Source organism: Leguminivora glycinivorella, chromosome 3, assembly GCF_023078275.1.
Source record: "Leguminivora glycinivorella isolate SPB_JAAS2020 chromosome 3, LegGlyc_1.1, whole genome shotgun sequence".
In the NCBI taxonomy this organism is placed as follows: Eukaryota; Metazoa; Arthropoda; class Insecta; order Lepidoptera; family Tortricidae; genus Leguminivora; species Leguminivora glycinivorella.
In genome coordinates, this window is record NC_062973.1 from 20,636,811 (window position 1) to 20,654,200 (window position 17,390).

At 37.0% G+C, this 17,390-nt stretch overlaps 1 protein-coding gene across 1 annotated transcript in view; it reads left to right on the plus strand.

The window, feature by feature from the left end:
* The window catches only part of LOC125224806, a 256,234-nt gene that overhangs the window by 76,106 nt on the left and 162,738 nt on the right, over window positions 1–17,390 (plus strand). The gene's annotated exons all lie outside the window — the stretch shown is intronic.

Consider the following 17,390-nt stretch of genomic DNA (forward strand, 5'->3'; position numbering starts at 1 on the left):
TTTTATGCAAAGGGGCGTCGATGCGGTTGTGATACTTGTCACGTCTGCTAACCAACGAAATTTCGTACGTTTTTGTTTAAGTATACTAATTTACAATTTACAATAAATAAATATTTAGGAACAGCCATATACAGGCCCAACTAGCCCAAAGGCCACACATACATAGGCGTAGACCAATTTTATATAATTAAAACAATGTTACCTGTGTGCATAGCCGAATGCACAAACGCTTACGAAACGCTCACGATAATATTTCTTTCGTAGCTAGCTTTATCACTCTTGCTTATTGGCGCGACAGAGCCAGACTACATTTCTGCGGCGTTTCGGTGGCGTTTCGCGTCGCAGAATTGCAATTCGGCTATACGGGGCCTGTATTCGAAGCCATTCAAACAATTACTAGTCACGTGTAAACCTGGCCTAATATATCTTCTACTCGTTTCTGCACTGTTGTATCTGCCCTAGCGCTTCGTACACCAGAAAATTATAGTATTTTAGTCCGACTTGACTACAGTGCCCTAGATCCATCAATGACGTCACATCACACCATTATTGTAGGTACGTAGGTAATCGTTGCTCATCAAATCATTAAAAAGTCAATACATTCTTTTGTTTTCTTCCGCAAAAGGATCGTAAAAACGATTAAAGATCCGTTACAGTTCACTGACAGCTTTAATGGCTATCGATGTCTAAATTGCAAGCTTCCTTTCCAAGTCGAAGTACTTTTAAATTTAAAAAAAGGTTAATAGGTTAGAACATTACTTACAATTAACGAATGAAGAGAGATTGAATACATATACTCGTACCTACTTTGACGAATAACGGATACTTTTACTAATATCTTCATGTGCCAAAGAAACTTGGTCCATTGGCACAAAGGGTCTGGTGACAAAAGAACGAGTACAACGGTGCCTCCTTACGAAGCCAGTTTTGTCTCGCTTTCACGCAGTACTTTCTTTAGAGAAAGATGTAGTTCGACTGTTTTGAAAGGAACGGGAGGCGGTGGTTGACCTCACGCATTTGCGTTCTTTATGGCGTGTGGTGACATATTTTTGCGCATTGTTCTTGACAAAGAACTGAGCCTCTGCCATATTGGAACTGGGCCGCGGTCCCGGGTTCGAATCCCGGTAAGGGCATTTATTTGTGTGATGAGCACAGATATTTGTTCCTGAGTCATGGATGTTTTCTATGTATATAAGTATACAAGTTTATATATTATATAATATGCTCAGACAACGATATATTATATCGTTGTCTGAGTACAGTCAGCAGCAGAAGTTCGGTAGCGGGCAAGGTGTTCACAATGATCCTAACACGCTCTTATTGTCTTAAAAATAAGATCGTGTCAAGTTCATTTTGAACACCTTGCCCGCTACGCTACTTCTGCTGCTGACTGTACCCACAACACAAGCCTTCTTGAGCTTACCGTGGGCCTCAGTCAATCTGTGTAAGAATGTCCTATAATATTTATTTATTTATTATTATTTATTTATTTATATTACTTTATGATGCTTTGGAAAACGTTAAGTACCTATTCGGCGGCATAGCTGGGTACCGTTAATCAAACAGTTAACTTCGTTAATCGCTAATCCGTTACTAAAAAAGTTAACTTCGTTAATCGTTAAAGCGATACATTTCGACAAATTCAACGTAAGTTAAAGTTAATCGTTAATCCGTTAACACGTGAAAAAAAAAGAACTTTTCTTTAAATATTTAGTTGTATCAGTATCCACTATAACGTATTATATTTCTGTAAAAGGCCGAAGTACAGCTAGCCTATTGAACTCTAGGCTGCACGTGGAAGGCAGTGATCGCCTGAGCTACTGCCAAGAGCTGTGTCAGGAGAGATGCTGGCGGTGACGGGACTATTGTGACACTTTGGGCAGTAGAGGCTAGGGAAGCAAATGTGGTCGTAAATAGGGCTCGAATTTGCTGCCCTATCACTACAACAGTCGCCATGGTAAAGCTTGGGATTCACCGAATCAAAGTTAGTAAAAGCAAATCCACGTGAAGAATACTTTTTTAGGTAATATTTCGGACTTTTAGCAATCGACATCGGTAAAACCTAGGATTTACCGGCAGTAGCGGCAGTTACCGGCTTTTATAGTAGCGTTCAGAACTTGTTTTTCGCAGCGCAGATGGCGCCTGTGCCCTACTAGGTTAACGATTAACGGACTCGGAGAAATTTAACGGAAGTTAACGAGTCCGTTAACATTCTTTCAAGTTAACTTAAAAGTTAATCCGTTAATCGAAATGTTAACTTCGTTAATTAACGATTAACGGATTAACGAGTTAATGCCCAGCTATGTTCGGCGGTTACAAATATTTACGTAGAGAATAAAGTGAAAAGCCCTCAAAGGTTTACTTACTAGAAGTATACTAGAACTAAGGACATTATACAAAAAAGTGTACTCCTCAAATGTATGGGCCTTTTAGGGATAAAACTAGATGGCGCTGTTTTGCATATTGTCTGGAACTGGAAGTAGAAAAAAATATATTTTCCCCAAATATTTTTGAGTGTTTTTATTTCTTATAAGAACATATGACATATTTCTTTATTTTAAAATCATGATGTCACGTCAATACACATTTTGAAAAAAAATAAATTTGCAGACATCATCAGTGTAGTTACGATAGTGGTGGCGCTAAAAAATCGAGGTACGATTCTTAGTATGAAATATGTAAATCAATACTGATATTATAAATGGGAAAGTATGTGTGTCTGTTTGTTTGTTCGTCTTTCACGGCAAAACGGAGCGTCGAATTGACGTGATTTTTTAAGTGGAGTTAGTTGAAGGGATGGAAAGTGACATAGCGTCACTACTTTTAAAAAAACTTGTATCTTCGTCTGTCAATGAAAAGAAAATTGTAGTATGTTGAAAATTGTAGTAGTAGTAGTATGGAATGCATATAGACTTACTGCGTTTTAACTTTGAGGAACAGCGTGAGATACGAGATTTTTTAAAAGTAGTAACGATAGGCTACGGTTTGTCTCTTTCTAACGCGAGCGAAGCCGCTCGTAAAAGCTAGTCCTTGCTAGAACCAAGAATCATACTACATTTTTTGAAACATTTACACTTCCTCGTAACGTATTGTAACTCGTCAAAACTCAGGGTGTGGGATTTTATAGCATATTTATTCCAAAAATGTAAGATATGTGAGAACGCCTGCTGTGAATACTAGTAATATTATTGCGAGAAATAGAAGAAAATGTTGCCGCAATTATTGTAAGGCGCTTATTAAAAAAAAAATACCTGTACCCGTTTCACACGACTATTATTATTTTAATATTGTGTATAATAAATACTCTGAGAATATTAATCAGCTAAATATCAAATGAAAAATTTCAAAAATCCACTAAAGTAAGCGAGGTGTAAAGGTAACAGAGAAAAATCTACTCCAGAAATTTTATCTCCTAATCCAGGATTCAGTTTCTTTAGTTAATTTGTTTCACGTAAATTACGTTTGCAGGATAAAATGATTCGGATTTTGAGAATATAGCATAAGAATGTGGCCAAACATGAAAATAGGCGAGACGACTAAAAAAACGAATTAGTCTATCAATTAGATTATCAAAGAATTTTAGACACCTATTTTTTTTTTCTCGTAAACGAAAAATGACGACGGTACAGTGCGTTGAAGTTTCGCGTGACGTCACGCCTAGGAACAATTTTTACTTAGAAGTGACGTCACAAGCCCCCACTCCGAAACTTTGATGCTCTATATCTTTGTATTTTTTCATTAATTATAAAAAGCGAATATGAATATGCTGTGTTCAGTGTTTTTGGACGATCTAACTGGCGGACTGAACAGAATGCTATTTTTGTAGTCGTCATCCCTATTCCATAACCGCTTATTTTAAACCTCTACTTAAAAAAATAAGTATATACTTTTTCATGTGGCTCCATTTCTCTGGACGCACCCTATTATAACTACTACCGTATCAATTACGAAATTCACGATTTAATTTCCTTTATTGTCTCAAAGTAAAATATTGACACTCCAACAATATGAATGCGACAATGTCCAGATAAATAAATAAGTTTCCAACCACTTTGTTTCATTGTTGGCTATCGGAGGACGGCCAAACTCGCCTCTCTGCGGTTGACAAACTTTGCAGAGTATCTACTTCGGCCTAAGCTTGAGATACCTACTGAAGCCACTGGCACTTCATACTAAAAGAGCTTTTTTGCCACAGCCTAAACTCAACCGTAAGTCTAAAGAAGTAACAATAATTTATACTGTGGGAGATCGAAACACAAACGCTTTCGTTAGGATGTTTCTTGGATACTTCTTAAACGCTGAAAGCAGTGTGTACCGGTGTACTGTGTGTACGGTGGTGCTTTCACTAAACTTTATGGAGTCAAAGTTCCAATAGCGCAGCTAGCATTAACCTTTGACATGTCATTATGTCTACGTGTATATTTGTAACATAATTGTTCTACTCCTTCACGTAGGGTGCCAGTATTATATTTCATTCTTACACTATAGCATTTTCCCGCGGCTTCGCCCGCGTACTAATCTAATTTTGTTTTCGCATACAAACTTTGGACCCCCATTTCACCCCCTTTGGGGGTGAATTTTGAAAAATCCTTTCTTAGTGCACAAGCACTGCACTAAGAAAGCAGCAGGTGTAGAGGACTCCACCTTATTAGGAACCTACGTGCCAAATTTGGAATCTCTATTACCAACGGTTTCAACTGTGCGTTGATAAATGTCAGTCAGTCAGTTTCTTCTTTTTAGGGTTCCGTAGTCAACTAGGAACCCTTATAGTTTCGCCATGTCTGTCTGTCCGTCCGTCCGTCCGTCCGTCCGCGGATAATCTCAGTAACCGTTAGCACTAGAAAGCTGAAATTTGGTACAAATATGTATATCAATCACGCCGACAAAGTGCAAAAATAAAAAAATGGAAAAAATGTTTTATTAGGGTATCCCCCTACATGTAAAGTGGGGACTGATATTTTTTTATTCCAACCCCAACGTGTGATATATCGTTGGATAGGTATTTAAAAATGAATAAGGGTTTACTAAAATTGTTTTTTGATAATATTTATATTTTCGGAAATAATCGCTCCTAAAGGAAAAAAAAGTGTGTCCCCCCCTCTAACTTTTGAACCATATGTTTAAAAAATATGAAAAAAATCACAAAAGTAGAACTTTATAAATACTTTCTAGGAAAATTGTTTTGAACTTGATAGGTTCAATAGTTTTTGAGAAAAATACAGAAAACTACGGAACCCTACACTGAGCGTGGCCCGACACGCTCTTGGCCGGTTTATATATTTAGATCTGTAAATGTGAAGTTAATTGATTTCGACCTTCCCTTCAATAGTCCTTTACAGTTAGTTATAGCCCCTATTACTACTGCCGTAGTATCTCGGGAGTTGTCAATATTGTGAAACAGAAACAAAAAAGTTATTTTATCATTTGCCACCGTCTTGAGTAATCCAAACGATACTTTACAATAATTCGCGAATATGTTTAGGAAACAATACATCGTTAAGATTGTAAGTAGATAGTATATGTTGAAAGACAATAACGAAACTAGAACAATCTACATCGCTTATCGCTTTACATATACGTTAAAAGGATAATTATTTGGGTTTATTTCTGTATACACATTATTGCAGCTTAGTAGAGTAACATTAAAATGCAACTGCTAATTGAAACCTAAAACTAGCCTATGCTAATTCTAGGTATTCATTAGCAAGCAAACCCAAGCCTCCCATGAGTTGAAAAAAAAACGAAATAACGCAAGGCGAATACATTTCATATAGCCATGATTGATAATTCATTGCCAATTCCTACGTACCTGTATCGTTCATGACATTTCTATTTTTAAGCACAAACACAACTTAATCACACTTAATAAAGCTCTTAAACGTTTGACATTCACTTAAAAAGCGTAAACTTTTTAAGCGCCATCTTGGCATGATCATTAGGTCGCATACAACTTGAAACAAAAGGCTTTTTAAGTCGTTCGTCACGATTTTAGAGAACCCAGTTATTTTTAGGTCATCATTTCACACTTTTGTTCTTTCTTCTTCAGACAAGAAATTCACAAGTATATTCAATAGAAAATATAAATATATCACAAGTATGTCACAAATTGATGTCACATACTCAGCCATTGATGTGCGTCAGGAGGAGGGAGTGAGAATGGGTTGAAGGGACTTCCAGGGTAGGCTCTGAGAGGGCACTCCTGAATGATGTGTTGAACAGTTTGCTATACTGCGCTACAGTTACATCTGGGCAATCTGGGTACGAAATAGCCGAATGGCACAAACGCTCACGAAACGAAACGCTCGTAGATATCTATCTCTATCGCTATCGTATTGGCGTGACCAGACTACCTTTCGCGGCGTTTCATTTTCGTTTCGCATCGCAGAAATGCCATTCGGCTACGGCACCTGGGCTGAATCAATCCAGCCACAAAAGTGTTTGAAGTGACCGGTACGGCGGAATCTGGTCCGCATCCTGGTTAATTTGTTCATTAAGATAAACATGTATTTCTGAAATTGTCCACATAATTTACTCTTTTCCCAACCAGCACCAATCGACACTTTAAATCTGAATACCAAATATGTACGCGCTTATATGATTGATGATTCGTGCTATTCCTGAAATAGGTTTATTTGATACATTTGATACTAAATGCCTTAAATAAACTTCAACTGGAAACATACAGTTTCAGCATAGCAAAATATGTGATGCCTGGGCGCGTAAACAAGCGTATCATGGATATATCTTTATCGCTTTTCCGTATTTGTGCGACAGACAACGATACGCTATGAAACATTAAGACGATACAGGAGGGGTCAATTCTCCATACAAACGCTCTCGACTATTTCCTCCCTGGTTTTTGAAGTTAGAGCAATGTTTTTTTCAACACAAAGATTATTATTATTTTTATCCGTGTCGAACCGTTTTGATTATTTTGATTTTTAAAGACGAAGATCAAAAATTTCCAAAAACGGCCTTTTTCATTATGGCGCAAAAAAGGTGTGATATTCAAAATTGGTAACAACTGGCCAAAAAAACTAAACGGTCCGACACAGCTTACGTATTTCATTGCTATTCAGATTTTCAAATTTCGTTCCGATTGATTAAGTTTTGGAGGAGGAAACAGTCGAGAGCGGACCCACGGAATATATAATGCGAAACCTCGATTTTAAAGATTTTTTCGCTATATCTTGTAACTGAGTTGTTCTTAATGGACATTTTTTCTCTATTAATCCAGTTCATAACAATTGAAAGGGGAGCTCCTTTCCATTTTAGCATTTTCGCTTCTGTGGCGTCTTAACGGCTAGCTTGTTGGCTACGTGCATTAGCGTCCCAAACAAATCAACATAGTATTTAACTATGAATGCAGTTTATAATACTTAATGCACTCGCATTACGCGGTTGGCCTCTCCCGTTGCGAAATTCTCATAACCTTGTCATTGTCAATTAGTCATTTACCGAATTATTAAAGTTATCCTTCAATGACAGTCACGTTGCGGCTTTGAAAATCATGAATTAATAATTGTTGTCTTTTCTTTCAGGTAAGTACCATTATATGTCGGTGGAAGCAGACGTCATTACAGGTAACAGATAGCTTCAGCTTATAAATATAATTATGTTTAATTAATTTTCTTTGCTCACATGTGCATAAAACACAACTTTCTCGACCGTTTTAAAAAGATCAAGAGAATCGCTAATATTTCGAGAAAAAGTGCGAATATAATTGTGTACAAAATTGTATGGTCCAAAAAACATGTTTTTTTTTATAATGTAAAAATATTATTTTAAATTGATATTATTCCGTTATTGGTAATAATTTCCTTTGCAACTATGTATTTAGCCAGACATTTTAACTGTGACCGAACTTTCGATTGTCAATTTTTTTTCTAAAATACCAAATTACTACAACTTACTCGTATAACCAATGATCCTTACTAATGCTCTCCGTAATGAGAATCTCAAAACAACGCCTTCATTTTCATTTCAATAAGCCTCCCTTTTTGTTCGGCGCTAAAACATAAGCTGCAAAATATTAGTAGATTTCCAATGTCATTCAGGATTTTTCGCAAAACTAAAAAATAACCACGCAGCAATGAAATTAGAATTAATGTTTCTCATAATTAATAATCATCTTTATTCTTTACTAAATAATACCTAAGTATAATATAAATTTATAAATTGTTTATTTAAAATTGTTTACGAGTATGTACTTACACAAAATCATCAACATAATTTAAACATAATTATGTTAATTTTTATGTTGACGATTTATACTAAAAACTAGATTTTACCCGCGGCTTCGCCCGCGTAATAAAAGTATTCATTAAGATTTTCATTTGGATCCTTAGGTTTCTCTGGTATATTTATCTGCGATTATTTCGATTGCACATAATACTTTTGCTTGCAATTATTGTAGAAATATTACACATCGACCACAGCGTAGGTAATTCTATATACGCTGGGGAAACCTTTATAAACATCCCACATAGCCCGTATTTCGACACTATATGACCGGTGGGTAAAAAGTACTTTTTTCTATTATCCCTTACAATTTTTTACATTTTGCTTATACTTATCGCAAACGTAATCTTCAAGCAAGCAAACAACAATCGTCTTAGAGCACTTTGATTGTAAGAGACCGCCGACCGATTATCCGTATCCCTCTAACGATACCCATATTATCCGTATCCTTATCCGTATCCGTTTCCGTATCCATATCCGTATCCCTATCTCTATTCCTATCGCTATCGCTGTCGCTATCGCTATCGCTAACGCTAACGCTATGGCTATCGCTATCCCTATCGCTATCCCTATCGCTATCGCTATCCCTATCGCTATCCCTATCCCTATCGCTATCCCTATCCCTTAGGGATCATCCACATATTACGTCACACCAAATTTCAGGTTTTTGGACCCCTCCCCCCTCCTATGTCACGCTTTTTTGTATCCCTTTAACTGGGATTGTCACATTTAGTATGACCCCCCCTTACACTGTGACGTAATATATGGATGACGCCTTATCAAGATAACACTAAGTTCTCGCGCTTTGTACACATATTTAAAGTCACATACAGGTCGAATGCGATTAATTAACATTATTTTTACCTTTTTTCCCAACGTTTCGGCCAGGTTGCACTGGCCGTGGTCGCGGAAGACTGACGTCCCAGCAAAATGTCACCGGAGATGTAAACAACACAAAACTACCCGATATTAATTTATATAAATGTTCGGGGTAGACAAATAAATATAATCTACCCGCATGTAATTATTTACGACATCACATTAGAAACCTCAAAAATAACAGTACTTCTCCACTATTTAATGGATGTTATTATACATATAAACCTTCCTCTTGAATCACTCTATCTATTAAAAAAAACCGCATCAAAATCCGTTGCGTAGTTTCAAAGATTTAAGCATACAAAGGGACATAGGGACATGGGGACAGAGAAAGCGACTTTGTTTTATACTATGTAGTGATAGTGATGTAGTGATGACAGCTTTAGTTACATTTCACATGTGAAGTTTTCGAGTGTTTTTTTTTAATTAATATAAATTGTCGATTACCATCATTATTTATTAAAAATGCATTATTGAAGTAGTAAACATTCATGTTATTAATTTCTGACAAACCTCTATTTAAAAATAGTGTTATAGCAAAGACCTATGTAACTCCGTATAGACAGCTACAGTCTAAAAAAAAAGTACCTCAGAGCCATATAGAAAAAGGTACGGTGGCCTAGATGGCGTTACACCTTTGGAGAACGCTCGGCTAGATGGCGCTAATATTGATATTTGACATTTTAACACATATCAAGTTAAGAATATGGGCCAAATTGTCAAAATTGAGGCTTAAAAGCTTTAAGCTTGTGGCGAGAGATGGCAGTCTATGCACTGTGACTACATATTTTACTTTGACAGTAACTCTCTATAATACTCAATCCTCTTTAGTTCTAATAAACATAAAGAACACATGTACAGATGTAGTGCGAAAAGCTTTTCATTCGTATTTTTACGGAAACGTTCGTATCTATTTGTCACCATGCTAGTTCAAACAGTCTCAGTACATGTTGTACTGAGGCTGACTAACTTAGCATGACACGTTCGAACGTTTTCGTAAAAATACGAAGGGTGTTATGTTCGCACTACATGGGTAGGTACAGTACCCATTACACTTAAAAATACAATTAAAATATAATTTCGACACGCGTTTTTTGCGTGGCATCGAGTCTCTGAATATTAAATATTACTTCATAAAATCTGAAAGAAGGCGGAATATTTTTCCCTTTCACCGCATTTCACGGGCCATGCTCATTGGAAATGGAAAATGGCGACAGCGTATCTTGCATTTGATATCACAAAAATGGGAAATCATTACGAATACCTACTGTTTTGCGTTAAGTATCTTTAAGTATTAAAATTGATGACGAAGCTTTTGTTTAAATATATATTGAGTACTTAGAGAAAACTGTTAAGAATATTATAGACTATGCTCAAAGTTTAGAAAATTAAAACACAAAATTATAAATACCTATACAGATTTAGTTCGAAATGTTTTTCCTTTGTATTTTCATAGAAACTCGCGACGTGTCATGCTACTTCAGTCAGTATCAACACGGTGTTTTCAGTCAAAATAAATAGTAAATCCGATGTACTTAGGGTATGTTCAGGAAACTCAACGATAGAGGGTGTAAAACAATTATATGCCGCAGTGCAAATTGTTCGCTAGATGTCACTGTTACCCCCGCAAACTGGCTAACAACTTGTAGTCGTAAAATGTATAAGTATTTTTTGATGTCCAATTTTTTCGCTAGATGTCGCTGTACCACCTGCAAACTAGAGAACGACATTCTATGGTTACATTTATCATTGTCATCTTTTATGCCAAGTAAGTCCGTGTAGAAATACTTAATTATGTGACTGGTTGGTAAATTATTACATCAAACCTATTTAAAAATCCCGCCATAAATGGTGTTCCATGTTTAAAGAGTCCACATGTTTTATGTGCTATAAGAAACCTTTGGGCATGGAAAGTCACATTAAAAAGTTGTCGTAACAGTATCACTATTATCACTACGAGAAGAACTTCCGTCCGAGAAAATACGATGGGAAACTATTATGCACTACATCAGTACACTACATTATGAGGTAGAAAAAAGCCATGAATAATGGAAAATAGAGCCCATTACAAAAATTAACACCCCGGGATTCAAATACTGAACATTCCACATCGTGGCATCACACTTAGGCCCACTTGCATCAACCACTGAACTCAGGGTTAGTTGGCTGTCATCTGTCAAATTGCAAGTGGCAAGTGGCCGTTATTAATTTTACAAATAAGAAAACCGGTGTATGTGTACCTGTTCAAATTCACTATGAAAAGTCATAAAAACATGATACTTTAGCTACGGTACGGGTACTTGTACGAGTACTATGTATAATATGCTCAGCGCACTGCATAGGTGTCACTGTTAATTATTTACGCCTGAACGCATGACGTCATCCCATCCTAGAACACCTACTTGCTCCGAGTACATTGACCCGCCTGATCCGCGTGACGTCACGACCAATCTCGGACCATGAATATTACATGTGTGAATTCGGGATTCCTTGAATGAATTCGGTCGTCGGTTCTGGAAGATTTCCAAAATTTCTCTTTCAACTGGCACGTACTGTACCTACTAATAACTATAATTGATGTCCATACAAATGGTGGTGACATCGGTGTCGATTCTATGGAATTTAATTTATCCTTCGGCCACAGAATTAACTTTCAGTAAGTACCTAACAATCAACGACCGGTAACTTGTCCCTCAGACCTCCCTAAGGATCTTAACTAACCGCCATACGCTATATTTATTCAACTTTGCTTACAATCTAGAATTATTTAAAAATAGATTAAACATTTTAAAAATGGCGGAAATAATTACTACAGTTCTATTCAAACATAACTAATTCAAAAACACGTATATTTTTTTATTCAAATGCGGTGAACACTTTGATAGTAGGTACATATACTTAGTCACAGGTTAATTTGCTTTCAATCCCTTAATTACCAAGAGTGGCACTGAATCTTGAACAGTATCCTACCCTGCGTACCCCGTTTGGGAATACAAGTCTGAGTTTATGTATTTAATATTTCGATGAGTTAGGTAGTATAATTCTACCTGTAATGAAATTGACATCATGCAGTGCCTTTAACGTGACGACTACAATTCCATCATTCTGGAAAACTGTCTGAGCTCATTGGTTTGTTATTAGTTGGTTGTTCCTGTATTGCTGAGAAACATGTACTAATATCACGGGTATAGCGTATCATAATGTTCGTAAATCGTAGGTACTTATGAAATATTTTAGGGAAAGTGCATTAAATTCGTTTAGGGAAATGTTAAAAGAAATTGACTTTTTGAGTTCGTTTCGTCAACTTACTGGCGTAGTTCAGGGATTTTATCAAAACCCTAAACAAATCTAGTGAAATGACGAAACATGGCGTGTTTTTTTTTTTTTTTTATGGGATAGGAGGCAAACGGGCAGACAGGTCGCCTGATGGTAAGCGATCACCGCCGCCCATGGACACCCGAAACACCAGATGTTTATGATTTCACTAAACAGAGTCAGGGATTTAGTCAAATGACTGAATTTTCTAGATAAATGATGAAATGGATTCGCCATTTTGGCATTTTGCGTGATTTGATCATATCCCTTAGAGATTTGATCAAATCTCTGTTTTGGCCATTTCCCTGCGACATATATATTATGTACCTACCTATGTGCCTTGTTAATAATTATAACTCTTCGATTCGACTATTCGAATGCAAGAAAAGGTGTGAGATAAAATTGCGAAGACATTTAAAAAAAACAAGCTCCACAAAGCCACAATTTGTTGAGATGGTGATAAAACTCAAATTGTATACTTATTACTAAAAGCCAACATTAAAATAATCACTATACCTTACTTAGTGAAACTGCTGCTTTTTTATTAATTAACCGACATTTGCTTTAACGTCATGTAAAAGTCTGCATCATTAATATGGGAAAAACGTCGGAAGGAAATTCGTCCAAAAGGAAACTAAACTGTTTACAATTCCCATTAACCACGAGGGCGTGGTTACGTAGTATTTGATAGTAGTAACACTAGTAACGTAAGCGAAGGACCGCAGTTCTTAGAATGAGTTGGTATGGGATTCCCGACTGACAGTGTGACGAAAGTTTTTTTTTTGTAAATTGTTTATGTAATCCGTTCAGTGACTGATGACTTGCACGTTGTTTTAAACTACTCATTCATACGTAGATTTAAAGTAAGGTACAGAGACAACTGACAGTCTGTAAATCAGAGAATGCATTGGAGAATAATATGTTATCTCTCTCTCTATCCCTCTTCCGTATGCGACACACACAGTTGGGTATCAGAGTATTACGCCCCAACATCTTGCATCCCACAACTTGGCAAAGCCTAACGCCGCTTTTTCCATACAGTTGGCCGGACGCTACGCTCACGAGACGCTAGATGTAGGGGGGGCCTAAGATAAGCGTCCACTTGTCCGTATCGTACGCATCGGACGCATCGCATTGTATTTTGGTCGACTGATATTGCGGTACGTACGGCGCGAATCAGTGTACGCACTTGTGTCACAGAGTAATGAATTTGTGAACCTTTTTACACAAATAATACTAAATGCAATGCGTACAATGCGAGTCTGTGGACCTTTAGCAATCGGACACTTGTTTATGGGCTCAGTTTACTAGACTATTGATCTAGCAGACCGGAGCTCGACCAAGTGGCAGTGACAAATAGTCTATTTATCGTACACTGCATGCGCTTGCTCAGACAAGCTGTACTGAAGCTGTATGGAGTCGTCTATCACTCGATAGTGCAGCTTTGAAATACATAAGCTGAATCAACATGCCTACTGTCTTTTTCTGCAAAAAACTTTATTTCATAGGGGACGCGTATGGTACCCACAATACATAATAGATAACCTCTCACATGCTTCCATGGAACTGACTGCAGTAGCTAGAGCTACGAACTTACACACCTCTAAATTGCTTGCAGTAGCGGTGGCGACATAGCGGAGTATTGAAATGCTTGACTAATTTTTAACCTGTTATAAGTTTGACGTATATGTCTGTTTGTCTGTCTGTCTGTGTGTGTGTAGCTCTCGAACGGATGGACCGGTTTAGATTTCCTTTTTTGTTTGAAAGCTGAGTTAGTAGGGAATGTTCTCATGTTTCATGAAAATCGGTCCAATATGTCGGGGGTTTTTTCAAAATTTTAATTTTATGTCTTAGCAATTTAGAGCGCCTTTTATGAAAATAATGATGGGCTGCAGAAATCTGCGTTATAAACCGCTTTGGGTTATAAAATAGGATTACCTACCTGACACTTTTCCGGAACTTCCCTGTAACAAAAACTTATAAAATTAAGTCAACTTTTCGTAGAAATTATTTTATGATCGTATTGGTTAGTTACTATTACTTACCTACTTAGACCGATTGGCGACGCAGAGGTTTCCACGAATGGTATTACGTGGGTACTTCATCTTAATGACTGCGATTAATTCAATGAAAAGCGGACCAAAAATCTTAACAACATGATAGAGGTCGCGATTAACACACAATGACAATAAATCTATCGTTGTCTGGGAAACTTTCCAATAGATGCGAAAAGTGACTTAAGGAGAAGCTACAAGGTTATTTTACAATTCATTCTAGAGATGCACTTACGTCATTTTCTGGCCAGAGAATGGTATTATTAAATTGGTATGTCTCTAAATAAAAAAACCGGTGAAGTGCGAGTTGGATTCGCGCCCAGAGTGTTCAATGCACAATGCAAAAGTAGAATTTCCTTAGTTTCTACAATTTTTGGAACAAATGAAACCAAATTGTCAACTTAATTTCATGTAACTACACCTTAGGGTGATTCATATTTTATCAATGCTAAAAAGTTCTATGTCTCACCCCTCAAATTGTTCTCTACTAATCGGTGTACTAGTACCTAGAATCAAAATCCCTTAGCAAAAAATTTGTATGGTGGGCGTTACGAGGATAAAGACAGACAGCGTAATCTTAGAAACCGATTGTCAACCAGCAGCTACTATGGATAGTAGAACCCTAAAAAAAGAATCTCGTGCGGGGTCAGTGTCTAAGGATTAATTCATAGATGATCGATGTGATTAACTTAATCAACTTAATGGTAGCCATTAATACGAAGACAATGAAATTGACAATATTACAGCCATAAGACAAGAAACCGACATATCTTTACATAATTTTGCTTCATTTAAATTCACGCACAATGTCAACTGGCATGACAAATGCGGTATTCTTTTGTACCTGCATAATTGAATTTTAATTAGTATACTCATTTTATACCTATTTTTGGCATTTTTTACGTCCTCTCTTGTTAACGGTTATTTTATACACGGCCCATGAATACTTCGAAAATCACTTCTTTTCTTTACTTAAAAAATATTTAAATGTTATTGGAAAGTAAAATCTAAAGCAAACTGAAACAAATACAATATATTGGGTTGGTAAGAAAGTAATGAGCGAATCATAACCAATATTGTAATTTTTATTTAATTTATTATTTTAATCATTTATCAAAAATATACCTAAATCAATTGTGACGTGTAATATGTAACAATATTATAAATAAATGAGTATGAGTATGAGTATGAGTATAACGGCCTTCGTTATCTACTACTTGTCTCCATCGTTTTGGTAAAGAATGAATAGCATCGGCGAAGAAGTTCTTAGGTTTAGATTAAAAAACTCAGCTATGTACTGTCGTAGATGGGCTTGATCATCGAACTTTTTTTCATTCAAGGCATTGCTTAGCGATCTGAACAATGCGTAATCCGTAGGTGCCAAGTCTGGAGAGTACGGTGGATGAGGTATCACTTTCCAACCTAGCTCCAATAGCTTTAGCCGAGTCACTTTTGCAATGTGTGGGCGAGCATTGTCGTGTAAGAAAAAACTTTAGCATGCTGTGGACGATTCTGACAGATTTTTTGGTTTAAATTTTCAAGCTGATTACAGTATACTGATGCGGTAACAGTCATTCCACTTGGTAGGAGTTCCCAGTGAATAATACCATGAATATCCCACCAAACGGACAGCATAACTTTTTTCGGGTGAGGCTCTGTTTTTGGTGCCTCTATTCCTTTTTCGTTTGGAGCTAGCCACTGACGTTTGCGTGTGTGATTTATATATAAGACCCATTTTTCATCTCCAGTGATAAGATGGTCCAACCAGTTGAATGTGCGGCGAAAAGACAGAAGTTGTATGCAGATATCGGCACGACGGTTTAGTTGATCTCTATCAAGTTCGTGCGGTATCCAAACACTGTATTTGTAGTTTTTCCCAACTCGTGTAAATGTGTTTCTATGGTGACATGAGAGCAGCCTAACTCGGTAGCAAGAGTACGACTCGTTAGCCTCGGATCTCCTTCAATTAAGGTTTTTAATTTGGCTACATCAATCTTCACCGGTCGACCAGACTTAGGTTGATCTGATAATGAAAAGTCGCCACTACGAAACCGCTGGAACCATCGTTTCGCCGTGGCCTCAGACACAACTTCAGGAGCAACACGCTGACATATATTACGCACTGCTTCGACGGCTGAATGGCCAGACTGAAATTCATATAGTAAGCAATGCCTTACATGCACTTTTAATTCGTCCATTTTCTTCCTTATATTAGCTCGGCGACAGCTAGTGAATGACTGACGAGAAACTGTGCGACTCGCCCTTTATATACTTTCGATCATAGAAGATTCTAGAACTCTCTCAAAAATTTTATGTGGAATTCAATCGATCGCTCATTACTTTCTTACCAACCCAATACTTAGAAAAATTGACCAAGGGCTCAGTTGACCATGGCTAGAATTGAACCAGCGTCTACTGCTATCGCGGCAGGTGCTTGAGCCATTCGGCCACATGTCACGGTGACTACTTAATTACAGTGTAATTTATCAAAGTATTACCTATATGTATTTCTGTTACTGAATCCTTGTGGCTACAGTTCCCACATGATACAAATACAGTAAGGTAGCAATCTGTCTTTATTTTGTTACACAAATACTGCATTCTGTCGGTCACAACATGTTTTAATCATCCTGTAGGTATAATTTTATCAAACCACCCCATTGACGTGAGGTACAGTAACAAATCATTTGGCAATCATCAATTGCCCGAGTTAATAAAGATTTATGTCTGGTATTTATTTTCCAGTAATTAATTGATCCATGCAATGTTCTTGATTGCTTGGCTTAATAAAAATAACTTTGCCATGGTTAATTGTTGCCTACCAAATTTTATCAAAGACTCCAAAACTTATTTTGTTACAGCCTCCGTGCAATAAAATACTCGAAGGTCGACGCAGGCCCA